Here is an 18,893-nt window from a genome sequence, read left to right on the forward strand (position 1 = left end):
TTAGACTTGGAATCACTGGGACAAATGGTAACTCTTTAACCTTTTGAAGTGTAGGCTGTTTTCCAAAGTGGCTGCACCATTTCATATTGCCAATGGTGTATGAGGCTTCCGGTTTCTGTCCTTGTTTTGAAAGATGTTTTCAGTGGGTATAGAATTCTGGGTTCAGTTTACTTCTTTCAGTACCTTAAAGGTGGTGTTCCATTGTTTTCTGGGTTTCATGATTTCAGATGAGTAATCTGCTGCCATCTCCCACCCCCTTTTTTCCTTGTCTACAAGGTGTGTCTTAGTTGCTTCTACGATTTCTCTTTATCCCTGGCTTTTAGCAGTTTATGATGGTCCTTGGTTTTGTTTTCTACATGTTTCTTGTGCTTAGGGTTTGTTGAGCAGCACTGTGCTTTCTACTTAAAGCCTGTAGGATGTTGGGAAATAAATAAGGAACATTTTTATGAAATGAACTAATGTTCAATCTACATTCCTAATGACTATAGTTGCAACTGGCCCAGAAGAGCTAGGATTCTTTGAATTGCCCCGTGTACAGTTTTTCCTCCATGGAAAAATTGCTTTAGAATGGACCTTAGAGATCATTTTATCCAGTCATTACATCCAGGAATCCAGTGAGCTTAAGTGACTGGCCCCACGTCACGAAACAGGTTAGTAGTAATAGAACCTGGACTAGACTTCTGGACTAGTTTTGTCCTCTTCTGCCAAGTCGTATCACCTTTCTGACAGACCAAGCATTAGGAAGATGATAAGAGGCATTCCTCTGTACTCTGCAGTATGAGTGCTATTATGCCTTAGATTTTATGGTTTCTTTACATTGAAGATTCAGAACTGTGGTAGACACGTGTGTATTTCATAACAAAATAAGAACTGTTTCTTCTCAATTCCAGCTCTCATTTTTCCCTGTAGAAAGCACTTCCATGAAATACTCCCCGTTACAGTCTAAACTATCTTAGACTTCCAGTACTTGGGTCTTGTCATAGGAAGCCCTGTGATTTGGTTTGCGCAACAGGGAAATTTGATACAAGGGGATTCAGGGTGTGAATTAGCTTTCTCTTGATTTGTCTGTGGACCTAATGTCTCCCAGTGGGAGAGATGTATGAATGTGGGTGGTGATTTGTTGTTGGTGCCATAATATGCATAAAACTCCCTAAGATTTCCTTTGTTTTTCTACTCCTTTCTTGATGATTCTTCTCGGATGATTTTCTTCATAGATGATTGTGGAGCTCCTGTAGTACTTAGGCAGAGGCGGAATGCTTTACATGCTTTTATCCTTTTTGAAGTTTATAGGATTAGCTCTACAAAACATGCATTGGAAATACTAGATTGTGTTGTCATATGGAACATCTGGTTGTCTTGGAGTTGAAGTTTGATCAGTATGGTTATATGAGGCTTTTAGAAGTACATTTAGAAGTACATGATGAGAGGATTTGTTAGAGAAGAGTCAATGGAGTTTGGGAAACTGAAATGTTAAAATATTTTAAAGAAAATACTCAAGAAAAGGATGTTTTTTTAAAGGTTAGATATACATATACAGAATAGTCAGATTAATCTTTCTTGGTGTACAGGTCTGTGAATGTTCATGAACTTATTAACCCTGTAATTACAAGCAGTAATAATATTTGCATCATCCCCAAGAGAACCATTTTGTTTTTTATCATCAACAGTGTAGAATTTGTTTGTGCATCCTCAGTATTTCACATTCCTAGTTCTTTTTCCTTTTGTAATACCAATATAATAGATTTAATGGTCTATCTTTGTAGTCTTAATTTGCATTGCCTTAATGACTAATGATAAGTGTCTTTTAATGCATGTTTTTTTTTAAGATTCAACTTATTTTACAGAGATCACAAGTAGCCAGAGAGGCAGGCAGAGACAGAGAGGGGGAAAGAGTCTCCCCACTGAGTGGAGAACCCTAGGTGGGGCTCAATCCCGGAACCCTAGGATCATGACCTGAGCCGAAGGCAGAGGCTTTAACGCACTGAGCCACCCAGGCACCCCATCCTTTCATGTGTTTTTATGCAAGTCACCCATCTATCTCTGGGGAAATGCCTTCAGATATATTTTTTTGCCCATTGCATTTATTACTCAGCTTTCATACAGGTTTTCATATATTCCAAATAACAGTTTATTAGATACATATTTTGCATATTTTCTCTCCTAGTCCTTGGCTTTTCATTTTCTTCGTGGTGTCTTTCAGTGGGAGAGGGAATTTGAGGAAGGTGGTCAAAAGGCACAAATGCCAAGTTAGAAATAAGTACTAAGGATGAAATGTACAGCATCATGACCATGAGTCTGTTGTATTATGTATAGGAAAGTTGTTAAAGGAGTACATTCTGAGAGTTCTTACCCAAGGAGAACTTTTTTCCTTTTTATTGTATTTAGAGAAGATGATGGCTGTTCCAAACTTGTGGTAATCATTTTATGACATATGTAAATCAAATTTTCATGCTGTTCACCTTAAACTTTTATAGTGGTATGTGTCAATTATTTCTCAAACCTGGGGAAATGCCCTCTTTCAGAAAATAGAGATTTTTAATTTTTTGAAACTCAATATTTATATTTTTTACTTTTGCAGGTTATGCTTTTTATGTTTTGCTTTTTGAAGATTTTGCTTATTTGACAGAGATCACAAGTAGGCTGGGAGCCAGGCAGAGAGAGGGGTGTGTGAGGAAGCAGGCTCCCTGCTAAGCAGAGAGCCCGATGTGGGGCTCCATCCCAGGACCCTGGGATGAGGACCTGAGCTAAGGGCAGAGGCTGTAGCCCACTGAGCCACCCAGGCACCCCTGCTTTTTATGTTTTATCCAAGGAATCTTTGCATAGACATGGTCCTAAAGATTTTCCTTTATTTTTTCTCAGAAGTTTTATAAGAACTTTAGTTTTACAATTAGGTATTTAATCCATTCTAATATATGGATAAGAATATGGATTGAGGTTCTTAATTTTTATGTATGGACATCCCACCTTTTTCTGTACCAGTTATTGAAGACTCTCTTTTCTCTAATGAGTTAAATTGGTATCTTTGTTCAAAATCAAATGATCCTATGTATGCGTGTATATGTATCTGAACTTTGTGTTTTTGCCAATACCACACCATCTTCATTACTATTAGCAGTCATCATAAACCATGAAATCCAGTAACATCAGTCCCTCAGCTGGGTACTACGTTTTCAGAATTTTATAAAATTACTTTCTTACTCATTTAGAGTCTATGAGGTCCTCTTTTTTTATCCTCATTTCTGTGAAATTTGGTGAGATTGTGACTGGATTGCATTGACTCTGAAGCTAGCACTGTCCAGTAGCAATAAGAACTTCTTGTAATGAGGGGGATGTTTCCCATCTACACTGTCCAGTATGGCAGTGACGGACAACATGTGACTTGAGCACTTGAAAAGTGATTAGTGAAATTGAGGAAACGAATTCTAAATTTTATGTGATTTTAATTAAATGCAAATGTAAATAACCATGTTAGTAGCGACTGCTGTGTTGTGTATCATAACTACAGGTCATTTTGGGGAAAATTGATTTTAACATTAATAAGTTTTCTCACCTACAAGCATGGTATATCTCTTACTCAGTTAAGTCTCTGATTCTCTCATCAGTGTTTCGTATATTGTAGCGTACAGATCTCCTACATATCTTTTTACATTTATCCCTGAATAGTTAATGTGTTTTTTATGCTATTAAGTTGTACTTTATGTTTTATTTCCAGTTGTTGGTAATATGTCAATAATATTGTATTTATTTTAGTATTTTCATGTTTCAGGTATGAAAGAACTTTGCACTCCTTGTATAAATTCAATTCTTTATTACGTTTTACCCTTTTTTGTATTGCTGGATTCAATTTTCCAATTTCTTAAGGAGTTTTGGTTCCATATTCTTGAGAGAGCTGGATCGTTCTCTTGTGTTGTCTTTATTTTTGGTGTTCTGATAATGCTGACTTCATAACACTGAGTTGAAAAGAGTGTTCTCTTGGGAAGGAAGAATTGGTGAAGAATTCTTTCTTAAATTTTTGGTAGAATTCACCAAAGAAATTGTCTTGGTGGGGGTATTCTTTTGGTTTTGTTGTTTTAATTGTTGAAGTCTTTAAGTACAAATCAGTTATTTTAAATATATATAGGTCTTCTTACTTCACCTATTCTCATGTAACCTTTGATAATTGGAGAAATTCTTTGAGACATCTCATCTAAGCTGTCACATACACAAATCGTAAGTTTCCCTTATCCTTTTAATATCTATAAGACTTGTAATGATGTCTTTTTCTTGATTCTTGGTAGAATTTGCATCTTCTTTTTTTCCTTTGACTTAATGTACTTTTCCGTTTTTAAAACCTTTGGAAAGACAATCTTTTAAACTAATAGAAAAATACGAAGTAATACTCATTCCCTAAATTTAAGAAATGTTAACTCTTTTTGTGCATTTGATTTGGATAGTTTTTTTTTAAATTAAGATCTTATTTATTTATTTGCCAGAGAGAGAGAGCGAGAGCGAGCACAGGCAGGCAGAGTGGCAGCAGAGGCAGAGGGAGAAGCAGGATCCCCACTGAGCAAGGCGCCTGATGTGGGACTCGATCCCAGGATGCTGGGATCATGACCTGAGCCAAAGACAGCCGCTTAACCAACTGAGCCACCCAGGCGTCCCTGATTTGGAAAGTTTTGATTAAAATATTCAAACACTGAACAATTTGCAGGAATTGAAACAGTGAGCACGTCTTCTTTTTCTCCCTCAGTGCCTTTCTGAACCACCGTTACTGAAGGAGATCTATATCATTCCTTTGCATATTTCTGTATTTTTTGGTACATATTTGTATGAATTCATCATCTGTATAAACCTTTTTTCTAGTTGGAAAATCTGTCTAAATGGTGTACTTTACGTATATTTTTGCACCTTGAGTTTTTTGTTTTTGTTGTTGTTGTTGTTTGACTTAGCTTTGTGTGACATACAACCATGTTGATACTGAATCTAGCATGCATAAACAGAATTCCAATTTTCTTGTAGAATACCAACAGTTTGGGGTTATCAGGTTTCAGGTCTAGAAAAGAGAGTGGAAAATGGGAGGGTCGTAAATGGAATTCGAATCTTTTACTGTACATTTTCCTTATCCAGAAGTATAAACTTCTTTTGGTATGTTTGTTATCTGTTTGAAATTCTTCTGTTTGTTAACTGTGTTGGAATGTTAAGAAAGTATAATCTTCTGGACATTGTTCCCAGAGTTATAATTTGAACTTTGGTGTTCCTTTCATTTAGTGCCTTTATACACTTTTCTTATGTTTTCTGTCTTTTGTCTTGTTACCTGTAATTTCAGGGTGCAAAAGGACCAGAGTATGTGCCCGTCTTGATTTTCTTTCTTTTATGAGTTTCAGGTAATGTAAGGATGTTACAGTTTTCAGATGGCTCCTTTACTGTTGCTTTTTACTTTGAAATGGGAAGGAAAGCTTCTCCACCTTTACTCTCTGTCTTCCTTTTTCTGGCAGCTGTCCATTGCATGTTTAGACTTGCTGGGTGCCATCAGTAGGTCACCAGGTGGAAAGGGGATAGCTTTGCATGCTTTATGTGGAGTTAAGAGACAAATCGGGCTCCCAAAAGATTTCCACTCACCAGATATCCTATCAGATGGGAGTTGAAGGTGTCAAGGTGCTAAGAACCTAGGTTGGTGATTTGAACTGACTTGGTAAACTTGGAATTAATAATAAAGTGTATGCCTTTGTGTGTGTCCTACAATCTCGAAGGCATGGCTTCATCTGTACCATACCTTTCTGATTGAAGAGATTGTTCCAGGGTTTTTGGTTAAAAATTTAAATCCACCTCTAGAGATTGTATTTTGCAGCTCGATGTAGAAGTTTTCAGTGCTGAATTTCTTTCCTGTGTTTGTTCTCTGGTGTTAAGAATCAATAGCTAATGATTGTTTGAAATCACTTTTCTTTGGTCTGCTGTGTGGAGGGTTTATACCCCATAAAAAAGATTCATATATTGCAAGACTTAAAACGTGATGCAGCCTCAGAATATGTGAGCTACCAGTATTCTGTAGAGGTAGCAGTGCAAATATGCTATGTTGAAATTAATTTAACTTGAAAAAAATTTTATTTTGAAATACTTGTAGATTTATATGCAGTTATAAGAAATACTAGAGACATCTCACATCTCCTATAACCTTTATCCTGTTTTTCCTGGTGACAATGTCTTGAATGACTGTAGGAAACAGTAACACATCCAGAAACTTGACACCGACACAATCCAGACTTTATTTAAATTCCCAAGTTTTACTTAGACCTATCTGTGACGTTGTCAGGTAGAGGAAGTAAGAAAGAAAGAGAGTGTATGCGTAATTAGTTGTAGGTAATGTTACCATACATGTAGTTTTTTGTTTTTTTGTTTTTTTTTTTTTTAAAGATTTTATTTATTTATTTGACAGAGAGAGATCACAAGTAGGCAGAGAGGCAGGCAGAGAGAGAGGAGGAAGCAGGCTCCCTGCTGAGCAGAGAGTCCGATGCGGGACTCGATCCCAGGACCCTGAGATCATGACCTGAGCCGAAGGCAGCGGCTTAACCCACTGAGCCACCCAGGTGCCCCACCATACATGTAGTTTGTAATGCCACCATCACAGTGAAGATGCAGAGGAAGTCTGTCACAAGAATCCCTACAGTCCAGTCCTCTGCTCCCAGCCTCTTCGGCAACCACTCATCTGGACTCTCTCCAGTGATGTTGTCATTTCAAGAAGGTTTTGTAGATGGAATCCTATATATGTTACCCATTAAGAGTGGATTTTTTTTTCACTTAATCATAATTTATTTAAGGTGAATTCAAATTGTGTGTTTTACTAGTTATCCCTTTTTACTCTTCAGTTGGTATTCCATGCTGTGGACATACTGTGGCTATAATATCCACCCATTGTAGGGTATTTGAGTTGTTTTCAGTTTTGGGCTATGATCACATAAAGCTGCTAGAAACCCTTACGTAAAGGTTTTGGTATGAAAATAGGTTTTTCTTTCTTTAGAATAAATGCCCAAGAGTATACTTACTGAGCAATGTATTGACTGTGCTTTGGGTTTTTTTTTTTTTTTTTTTGACCATGTAGATGAGAATGAAATACCTGCTGTTAGACATTGCTAAACAATACACCTTAAATGGAAAACTGTCATGTTAAGTTGCTTTTAATTCTATTACAGTTGGTGTTAGAAAATACAATCTTTGGCCTTTGGTAACTGTGAGAATTTGTTGAAAACTAAATTAGCTTCTACTAAAAATTTTGGAGGGTTGGGTTTTCACTTATAACAGCATTTTTTTAAATATTATAATACAAAATTTACCTGTCAAACAATTTAGCACGTTTATACATGTGTCCATTAAACAGATATTTGTGGAGAGAGGGAGAGAGAATCCTGAAGCAGACTCCCCACTCACGATGAAGTCCAGTGCCGGGCTGGATGCCAGGACCCTGAGATCGGGACCTGAGCTGAAACCAAGAGCTGACCGCACATACCGTTTGGTTTAAATGGTAAAGATGTTTGTTAATTCCCAAGATACCCATTGAAGGGCAAAGGTCAAAATGGCTTCAGATTGCCTTAGAGATCCAGGCTCCCTCTGCTATTTCTTGTTTCCCTAAGGCTGGTTCCTCACAGTTGGCAGAAGACCTTCACTGGTAATTTGGGCTTCAGCTCCTGGCTTAGAACACTAAAACTTTGGTTCCTTGTAGCGTACACCATGGAGAGTTTAGGCTACCATAGCATTTTCCAGGTTGTGTAGATCAGAGTTCAGGCTACTGCACCATTTTCTACGTTGTAGCTATTATGTTTATTGGTTCCTGGTTTTCCCACTGCGACCTCCCTAAGGGATGTGAAGGAGTGGTACCTATTACAGAGCTGGGGGAAAGGCTTAGGAAGTCATTCAAGTGAGTTTTAGGAAACAATCTTGGAGCTCTTTTCCCATAGACCTAGAACTTGTGGTCGAGCATAATTGTCTGTCTGGCTCTTGCCAGTGAGTTTGCTGAGGGGATAAATGGTGGCAGGTCTTCTAGGTGAGGTATGAGGTGAGATGCTGTGCTCTGTAGGGTCCTGGGAAGGGAGTTAGGCACCTGAGCAAATAAAGAGAAGAAACGGCCACTGGCAAGGGGTGGAACGGTGAGGGGTGTACGTGAGCACCAAGACAGATGGCTGAGTCTGCTGAGGTTTGTAATGGTGCCTGAAATGCGCCTCTGCTGACCTTTGGAGGTAGCTGATTGTCCTCCTTGACCTGCTTCCTGAGAACTGGGCCCGAACCTATTGACCTCCCCTTACCTGCCTCGTTTCTTCCCCTCTAGGTCTGCAGTAAGCATCAGCTACTGGTATGAACCTTCCATCCAGCATTTTATAAGACTGTCTAAGGAGAAGAAGGCCTCCAGGATGAACAGAGGCAAGTGACTCCCTCCCTCCCAATGTCCCCTCATCAGCCCAGAGTCCTGAGGTTTTAGGGGTTCATTCTTCAAAAGAGAGAGTTCCAGTGTTCACTCTCTCTGGTGGCATATGAAAGTGCTCATTTCCCAACATCCTCACCAGCACAGGGAACTTTTCATTGTGGTTCATCTGTTATGCAAAAAATGTGATCTTACAGTATATTTATGGTATTGTATTCCTCTTATTTGGGGGCTGAAATTAAGGATCATTTTTATATGCTTAAGAACCATTTCTAGTATCTTTTACAGTGAACTGTCCAAGTAAGGAATCACCTTTTTGGCCATATTAAAGTGATAATAACACTCTTAGGCTCTGCAAGTCCTTTCTATCAAGGAAGGCAATGAAAAGATTTGAGATGGGAGGGTGACTCATTCTCGATCAGATGGAGAAATTAGCCAAATGACCCCAAGTCCTTGGGCATGCAGGGAATCCTGGCCAAAAAGATAGAGCCTCTGGGTTGATTTTGTAAGAAATGCAAAGAAAGTTTAAAGTGACAATAAGGACAAGGACCTTCCTTTGAGCTGAGGGTGAAACCCAGGCTTTAGGAAGATGGGACCAGGCCTACCTAAGAGGCCTGAAGCCTCCATTCGGGACTCCTGAGGCAGCTTTCGGGGCTGCCCCTTGGAGCCCTGGGGACCTGGGTGCCCTGAGGCAGCGAGTCAGCAGCCTGCCTGCCTTCTCTCTCTGCATGGGCTGGCATGTCCAGAGTGCTTCCCAAGTAGGGTGTGGTGAGCATCTTTTCAGTTTTTGTTTCAACATCCAGTCTGTTGTGGATGATACTGTATAACATACAACAAAAATGATTTCCTAGAAATAAAATGCAAGATAACCTGTAAACTACAAGCTCAAATGATTTATTAGGAGAATCAATATACACAGAACTCCTATATCACATTGCAGTACATTTCTAAATGCTGCTCAGGTTTTGTTCTTAAGATAGTTACACTTTAAGCAACAGGGCTGTAGAACACAGATTCTATCTTCCTTTCCCCTATTTATTCGCCATCTCCTTTACCCAAGCCCCTCACCCTGGAGCTGAATAAGTCCATTTTGGGGGCAATGTTTGCTCATGCCTTCCTCTTCTGCAGTCAGTCTGTGAGGTCAGTTTATAAGCATAGAGAGTTTTACCCACACAGGTTGGAGATGAAGGGAACATGGTAAGAAATACAGCTTTATTTTATTTCATTTTGCTTGGACATTTATCTGCCCCATATTCTGACTGCAAAATATTATATCACCTTGATCTCGCATGTTGATGTTTAGCTGAGTCCTCAGTAGTTTGCACCTGGGCACGAAATCATATTTCGAAGAGGAACATTAAGATCTGATGTTTTGATGTAAAACACTTGTCTTTCCTGTGTAAAATCATGGGACATTTTATGGTAATCTTTAAAGATTTCATTTATTTATTTATTGGAGAGGGAGAGCATGAGTGGGAGAGCCAGAGGGAGAGGGAAAAACAGGCTGTCAGCAGAGCAGGGAGCAGATCCTGACCTGAGCCAAAGGCAGATGCTTTACCAACCGAGCCACCCAGGTGGCCCAAGGGACATTTTTATTTCTAAGATCTTTATTTCCACCATTAAATCATTAAATAGATTGTAGTTACTTTGGTTCCAGCAGGTTTAAGTTAAAAAGAAGAGAATGTGAAAGTCTTGATTTCTCCCATGAGTGCACAGGAAAATCCCTGACCCCAAAGAAGAGCAGCCGAATCCCCATAGGCTCTTCTCCCAGGGCGGGCTCTGCAGGGATGCTTTCTGATCTCACGGAGCGATAACTTGTCTCTGTGTCTCTGTCTCAGGATATTTTGCTCGAGTCTATGGCGTCAGTCAGCTGGTAAGGGCATTTCTGCAGAAGACAGAATGTCATGGTCAAATTCTAAATCTTGGGACTGGGATGGAGACCACCTTCTGGAGATTAAAGGTAAGTGAACATTTGCCCTCTTCTTTCATTTGTGAATGTGGCCGCCTGGTTCAAAATGTTGAAAATATATTAGGAGGTGACTGCCTGTCTCCCATGCCTGTCCCCAGCTACTTGCGCCTGCTGCCGCCGTCAGCCACGTACTTGATGTCACCGGGGCCCCGGTGAAGGATGGGTGCCTGGCTTCTCATCCTTTGCTGTTATCAACAGGGCTCCTGATAAAAACCCTTATCGACGTGTCCTCTGCATGAGTGGAAGACCCTGCCAGTGGGACTGTGAGCGCTAGACCCCCGTGTCTGCTGTATTCACAATCACGAAGATTTTATTGTCAGCGTGACAGTGTCTTCAGTACAGTTTAGAGATGTGCAAGGCTGGTGATAGTGATATGTACAAAGGCCTTTCATAGCTGCTCCCTGATTTCATCCCTCACCTGCTCAGTTAACGATCAAGAACAGTTCTAACTTCCCTCACAGGAAATGAGACGGGTCTGGTTAGTGGCAGAAGCAGGACCGAATAGACTGCAGGTCCCACAAGTCCAGGTTGCTCCTGTGTTTCTCTGTACAGAGCCTTGTGCTTGCTCAGGGAGGTCTTTTTGGTCCATCAGTCAGTGGTGCCTGTACCTCAGTGGCCATCGTGTGGCGGAAGGAGCTGGATCAGAATGCGGGGGCAGATCGTGTGCAGTAGGAACAGATGCCACTGGAGAAATGCCTCCTCTCAGCCCCACGTCCTTTCAAATTGGTCCCGAGGTTTGTTTTCTCCTTCGTGTCATATAGTTGGGTTGATCAGGAATACATCTGACATTTTCATTTTTGGTCCAGGTACACTGAGTCTTAGGTACCCCTTCCAAGGATAAGGTTATCTGCCAGTAGTAAGGACGGCAAATAGCACAGGGTAGGACAGATTTAGTGGATGTCTTTTGGATCGGTCCAAAGGGTTTTTTAAAAAAACTCAAGTCCCCTTGAAACAAAAGAATGCCTGTTCCAACCATCTTCATGTTCATTCCCTGCTAGAGGGTAAAACTACTTGACACTTGCCACTTGACAATGGCAAGGTCTCCAGTATCTTGTAGGTCTTCCTTAGCATAGGAAAGTTCTTTTGAAACCCTTCCCTCTCCTTACCTTCCCCACCTTTCAAGGGTGTATCAGTTCCCCCCCCCCCAACACTGATGCCACACTTTCTGTGCACGGATCCTGTCCCCGTGCTTTAATAAAACCACTGTTTTGCACCAAAGAGGTCTCAAGAACTCTTTCTCGACATCGGCTCTGGACCTCACCCCACCAAACATCACCTACATTCCAAAACTCTAGGACTGCTCCCCTGTCTACCTGCCGTTTGGCATTATTTCTATCTTTTCCTGCAAATGATGGCAAAGGAGGCACTGCTAGGCTTTAGGGGACAGGCATCAACTCTGGAACAGGGTCAGTGCACACTAAGATCATGGAGTGGAGTAGCAACCAAATTAAACACAAAACAAAGCCACTAAGCGAAAAGTTCTGGGGGAGGGACCTGCAAACCCTCAATTGCAAGTTTAGAAAATGAGAGGGGAAGGAAAAGCATTTTGGTACACACACACCAGAAGAACTGTCACATGTGCTTTGGCCAAACCTCACTCCCCATTTGACCCAGTCCTTGGGGGAAAAAACAAAAAAGCAATAGCTGTGGAAGACTCACACTTTGGTATTTCATCCAGAATAAACAGTCAGTAGGTCCAGTACAGCCAGAAGCCCTAAGGACCTTGAAAGCTGTGCCCCAGAAAACTGGGCATATGACCATCACCTCCAGGAGCTCTCAAAACCACCAGTGAGTGATTCCTATTCCAACAGCCAGATGGTCTACAAACCCTGGTGTCTGCTGTCATTTCATAGTGGATAATGTTTCCTGTCAGGCGTTAAAGCAGAAACCAAAGAAACTTGGAGAGGAGCTGCATCCAAACCCAGAGGGAGAAAGGATTTTTTAAAAGGTCTTTAAAAAAAATAAAAAGAAAAATAAACCTAAAAGTCGGCCCAAAGCGTTTCCACAGTTCTTTTCTCCCAGGGGCCTGGGTTTGGAGGCAGCAGCACCTCTACGGTCCCTCCATGGATAGCAGGAAGTCCGGAGGCAGATCCTATGGGCCGGACCTCCAATTAATTCTTTCCTGCAATTAGGCACTTGGAAGCTGAGGATCTGCAGAGGTAGGGTGCTCCCGAAATGCAGAGAACACCTCCCCCAGAGCACAGCGTCCACGGGGCCTCAGGCACATCAGTGCCCAGAGTTTTTGCCCAGGGCAAACCCTGGTGTGGGGGGCAGGGGAAGGCTCAGGTGCAGTCCCCCCAGGGCGATGCTGGGCATGGCCAGGACAGAGGACGGTGGACACCCCCTGCAGGGGGCGTCTTGGAAAGGCCAATCCACCAAGTAGCTCTTCCCAGACTCTGGCACTGGCCCAAGCTGGCCTCCAGTCTGTGGCTTGGCGCAGACCCAGACCAGGACCCCTTGTGCCTGGTGCGTGGTGGTGGCAGGGGACGTGAGCATGCCCCCAGGAGAGCCTCCAGCCCTCCTGTTCCCGCTCCTGACCTCACCTGGCACAATCCAGGCCCGAATGGGCGTATTTACAGGCCAGGGTCTGGTTGGCCAGCTGCTTCACACAGCAGAATTGCTTCTTCATCGTGGCGATGGGGTGGGCAGCGGGGCTCCCGCGGGACAGCTGCCAGCGCGGTTCCTAACCCTATCCCCCTGGACTAGCATCAGTCAGGACTGGCAAGGGGGGTGGAATCAGGCCTCTGCTGCTGCACACCTGCCACTCTGTGCAGGCGGAGGACCCGCGGACCAGGCGTGTCCAACATTCTGCCCTAATGCCTGCCTGGTCTAGGCGCACAGCTGCGGGAGGTGATAGAGGCGCAGCGTGGGCAGTGGCCAGTGAACCGCCTAGAGCAAATCATCACCAAGCTGTCCCTGCAGAACTGATGGGGCAAGGAGGGACAGAGCACTCTGGAGCCACTGGAGGCTGGAAATACACAAAGTCTCCATGAGGGCCATTCTCTGTGCAGATAGAGACCTCTGTGAAGTGCTCTGAGGATCCTCTCTCCTAGCTGGATGGATGTGTGTGACCCTGTAATTTACACCAGAATGAAAAATGTACTATTGGGTGGAAAGACCATACCACAGGACTTTGTGTATTGTGATCCCACTTAGGGGGGTAGTAGAGGGCCATGTGCATTTTCTGGGGGCAAGCACCTGGGTGCAGTCAGTTGGGATCATGCACTAGGGGCACACCCTGGACAAGCACCAAGGAGGACAAGGGGCCGAGGCCTGGGTGGGAAGTTGTGGGGATGAGCTGTGGGGACAGGGACCCAGACCAGTGGCCAGGGGGCCTTGGCTGTTTGGAGCTACCTGACCAGCAGAGGCGCGCGGGAGTGAGCGGCAGGAGGTGGGGTGGGGGGGCAGAGGGGTAGGGAAGGGGCATGCAGGCATTGCCTGAAAAGGTCCCTATTCTTAGGCACAAGGGAGCGCTGGAGAGGGGGGTGGGGGAGGGGCATGCAGGTGTTGCCTGGAAAGGTCTGTATGCTTAGGCATAGCTGAGCTCACAGGAGGGGTCGGGGGAGGGGCATGCAGGTGTTGCCTGGAAACCTCTGTAGGCTTTTGATTCTTAGCCTTGCACAGCTTGGGGTTCTAGGACACTTGGCAGGGTAGTCTGACTGGGCTGAATGCTTTTGTACCGCGGACCAGTACAGTTGTATGACCATCAGATGTTCTCCTGGTCTGGTAGGCTGGGCTCTGGCCTAGGCCATTCCCTAGGGGCCTTGGACAGCAGCCAGACCTCTTTGACCAGGGACATCGATATTAAGAGACATGTGCTGCGGAAAGGGACTTTCCCTGGGGATGCCAGGGATTTGGCTGATGTCATCTCAACCCAGACACAGATCAGTAGACTCCTCCATGAGATTGAAACATTGGAGGCTGAAGTGACTCATTGGAAAAAGTTGTGCCAGTGTTCTACCCAGGGACCAAATACCATCAACACAGAAAGACTGTGGAAACTGAAGAGTCACATCAGGGATCTAGAGCAGCGGTGGAAGCGGGAGCTGGACAAACATCAGCTGGAGGTGGCGGGGTTGCAAAACACCCACTGGCGGAAGCTAGCAGACCTCACTGACCGGCACCGCCAACAACTTAGAGACTATCAACGGATGGATCGGCTCTCCAAAGAGGAGATTGGGAAACTCACTCAAATTATCCAGCAAAAGGATTTGGAAATTCAGAATCTTTCTAGGAAAATCTCTGTGGCTTCTCACTGCCAGAATGCGCACATGGAACAGCTTCAGCGCCAATTGCAAGAGTGTACTTTGAAAAGCGAACAGGTCTTGGTGGTCCTAAATGAGAAGACGAGGGAGAATAGCTATCTGAAAAGGAACTATCACAGAATGACCAATCGACTTGCTGCCAAAGAAGCAGAACTCCAGAAGATGCAAGAGGAAAATCAAAAACTGTCCACTAGAATAGAAAGCAGTGACATAGAGGTGTTTAGAGAAATGATTCGGAATTTGTCACACATTATTCGAGAAAAAGACCTGGAAGTGGATGCGTTAAGTCTAAAATGCCAGACTTTAATGACAATCCTGCAGACACCCAGCACTGGTCATGCGGTTGGAGGAGTTTCTATTGATCAGTTCCAGCAGCTTCTACAGGAATGGGACACATTAAGACAGCGGGTGATGATCATGGAGGAGTGGAAAGAGCAGGTGCTGACCACAGTCCAAAATATGAAGCGTGAGTCACCCCAGCTTCAGAGAGATCTGCGACAACTCCAGGCATGGGCTTGCACCAACAGCGAGGTTTTGAAACCGCAGATGACCTCTCTTGACCAGATCCACACTTACCAAGGACATGAAATACACTTACAAGAGCTAGAGAAGGAACTGGCACAACTTCAGCTCCGCATCAGGGAGCTCTGCAATGCCAAGGACCTCCTTTTAGGGAACCTTGACGCGATTTTCCTCCCTCCCTCCAGCGACACTGCAGAGGCAGCCGACTCTCTGAAGGCCGTGAAATCTGACCGAGTGAGTGAGTCTTCTAAGGTGCTCCGAGAGGAGGTAGAAGAGCTCAGAAAATCAGGGCAAGGAAAAGATAAAAAGATTCAAACCCTCCAGGAAATCAGCAGAGACGGATTGCTTCAGGGGCTGCTACGGGGGAAGGAGAAGGGAAGCCACAGGAACAGAGCGATTCCGATTCCCACATGGAGCAGCAGAAGGAGAAACAGGCTGTTCTACAAGATTTCCCTCAGGCTCAGGAGCTCCGAATCCCAGCAAAAAGTGAGGAACTGCTTTCTTTACAGGCGAAGCTCAGGGGCCAACTGAGTGAGAATGAGCTGCTGAGGCAGGCAGTCACCAGACTGAAGGAGAGGATAGGAGATTTTGAAATGGATGTGTGTCGGCGGAAAGAGGAAAATGCAAAGATGGTGGAAACATGTAGAGAAAAGGACATGGAAAATCAGGCCTTGCAAGAGACAAATCGGCTGCTTTCAAAGATGTGGAGGGAGGAGGAATCCCAGCCTGCCGTGATGAAAGAGAACCACTTGCTCTGGAGGAACTGCTGCGAGAGAAAGAACAGGGCGAGATCGGGGAATTGAACCGGCATATGGACGCTGTTCAGTCAAAGCAGGAAAAGGCAGTTGTGGGTCAACAGGAGAGAGATGATGTCGTGTTGGCACAGAAACAGAACGAAACGGAAACCTGTGCCCACCAGAAGGAGGGTCACCAGTTACATGAGAGAATTGCGCCTAACCCAGGAGCTGGAGAGAGGGTGGCACCTCGCTGCAGAAGCCAAGATTCTCGTTGCCCGGAACGTTTGGCTTCAGAAGACCAAGTGGCTCAGCTAAGAGAGGAAGTGACGGTCCTGCAGGAAAACTCGTTTTGTCTTCCGCTGCCATGGAAAAGGGCAAGCATGGAGCCAGTCTGCAGGTGGAGTTGCTGCGGGAGCAACTGCACGTGGTCACCCAGCAGAAAGAGGAAGCTGCGCTCCGGCTTGCCGCCTCCCAGGAAGAGGGAAGGCACTATGATCGAAGGCTAGCGAACCTCAAGCTGGAACATGCTGAATGGATGGAAAAGGCAGACACCCTAGAAGGAAAACTGAAGTTGTTACAGGGACGATGGCATTAAACAAATGCCGACTTGGAGGTGAAGGAGGACCAACTCCAAGAGTTCAAGAAACAGAATGAGGTCCAGCAGGAAATACTGGAGGACACACAGAAGAAACTCTTGACCTTAGTAAGTAAGGCTGAAGGAATGGTGGACAAAACCCTCCTAAGGAGACTCTTTGTGGGATCTCTCCAGGCAGGTGATGCGGAACAGCAAGAAGCGTTGAGGTTGATGGCAAGCACACTGGAGATCCAAGAAGACCAGCTGCAGCAGCTGCGTGGTCAAGAGCCCACGGGTGTGCCCAGGGGGTGACTGGGGAGCCTGGATCCAGAAGCGCCCCCAATGCACCAGGGAAGCCAAATCACCAAGCTGTGGCCAATCATTCTTTTTCAGGACTTTTTGTCCAGTTTCTAGAAGCGGAATCTCATTCAGCTTTTCCATCGCCAAACTCCTCTGCTCATGACATGAAACCCCCAGATTCAGGAGGAAGGGGACAACTGCCTAAGAAACAAGGCCCACCACGACTGAATGCTACCCTGGGATCCACACCCGGAAAAAAAGATGACAAGCCCAGAACCACAGCTGTGTCTCTTATTAACCCACCTGGACCGGAAGTGGATGGGTCGGAGCACCTTCTTGTAAATGTTATCTCTGATTCTTTACCCAGATACACGCCCTATATACTGTCACCTGCCAAGAAGGTTGGAATGGCAGCCAAAGACCTCTCAGAGAAATAGATGATTGTCAAGCCAGAGATGAGACCAAACTTTGAAGATCCCAAGTCACTCTGTGTGTCTACCTGAACCCCAAATGCCCTTTTTCAAAATGTAAACTATTTGCAGTTCTGCTTTCAGCTTAATAAACATAGTATTTTATGACTTAACAAAAAAAGGGGTCATTTAAAGACTGCAGAAGTATTTGCCAAAGTGAAAACAGTGGTGACTTCTTTTTCTTTTTTTTAAGATCTATCTTTCTTTCTTTCTTTCTTTCTTTCTTTCTTTCTTTCTCTTTCTTTCTTTCTTTCTTTCTTTCTTTCTTTCTTTCTTTCTTTCTTTCTTTCTTTCTTCTTTCTTTCTTTTTTTGACAGAAATTGGGAGCACACAAGCAAGGGGAGAAGCAGAGGGAGAGAGAGAAGTAGGCTCTCCACTGAGCAGGGGAACCTGTGACCTGATCCTTGGACCCCGGGATCATGACCAGAGCCAGAGGCAGACGGTTAACAGACTGAGCCACCCAGATACCAGAACAGTGGTGACTTTGTTAGGACAGTCGACACTGCTGGGCTTGGGGGCTGTGGTCAAATGATTCTTCCAATAATGTCTGTAATGCTTTAAGGTTTTCACAAGGGTCAGGTGTCTTTGTATATCTGATCTAGGGAACACATCAACTCGTTGTAGTCTTCCAAATTTATCAAATACACGAATACACACTCCTTATATGGGAAACAAAGTGAATAGCATGAAAGTACAAGATAAATATAAGGTTAAAAACAAAAAGGCAAGTTTGCTTTTCCCAGGGAAGTCTCATTTCTGTTCGCTTATTTTTTAGTTTTTATTTTTTCAAAGTCATTTCCTTTTCTGTTGTCTGCAAAAGCACTCTATGGGTAACCTGAGTCCTCTTGGGCCTTATGTATATTTGTCTAGTTAGGAGTATTGTATTCTCTGACTTGTTTTATTTTTTTCCCTCCAAATCACTCTGCCTTGGAGACCATTTGAAATGGGAATGAATCCCATCTTATTCTTTAAAAGAAAATCCAGCTGCTTATGGTTCTACCCTACATTATGCAAATAGCTCCCCTTGATTAGCATTTAAGCGGTTTTTACCTGGAATGTCCATGGTCAACTCCCTTGTTCATTTCTTCAAAAGCCCCTTCAAATCTTCCTTTGCCCTTTGAGGCGAATTGTTCCATTGTCCCTTGGAAAGGATCCATTCAGATTTCTTTAAGGACCTCATTCCTTTTTCCATTCTGCTCTCTCTTCAGCCTGCCAAATATGGTCATTCCTTCCCTGCTTTCCTGTTGTCAGTGCTCTGATTCACCCACTGCTGTCTCAGACTGGTACAGTAGACTCCCTAACAATCTTGCTGGTTCCACACTTAGCCTCCGTTGAATCCATTCTGAACTCTGCTGTCAGGATGAACTGAGATGAACATGTGATGTTACTTCCCTGCTGTAATTACTGGAGCGTTTCCCCACTGCCTGGGGTTTGACCTTTAAGAGAGCATCCAAGCCCTTGCCTTTGCGGCCTTCCTTCCTCTTCATCATTCACATAAAGGCTGCCCTTTAGCTCCAGGTGAATTCTTGCAAGCACCAAATAGATTATTATCCAAATAGCTTCAAGTCCATGAGCCTCCTCTTTGTGCCTTGACAAAGGTACAAGTGAGAAAGATTTCATCCTCTTCTTCACCCGTTGGCGAGGGGAGGGATTCTAGCCCTAAAGCT

General features: G+C 44.0%; 1 long non-coding RNA gene across 1 annotated transcript; it reads left to right on the forward strand.

Moving 5' to 3' along the window:
- Positions 1-7,354: 7,354 nt before the first annotated feature.
- LOC309854033 lies at positions 7,355-17,827 on the forward strand. Its single transcript, XR_014306076.1, has 3 exons — positions 7,355-7,495; positions 10,228-10,349; positions 17,544-17,827. It is a non-coding gene; the product is annotated as an uncharacterized lncRNA (long non-coding RNA).
- Positions 17,828-18,893: the final 1,066 nt, after the last annotated feature.

This window comes from Mustela nivalis (assembly GCF_964662115.1).
Source record: "Mustela nivalis genome assembly, chromosome: 19".
NCBI classification, from domain to species: Eukaryota; Metazoa; Chordata; class Mammalia; order Carnivora; family Mustelidae; genus Mustela; species Mustela nivalis.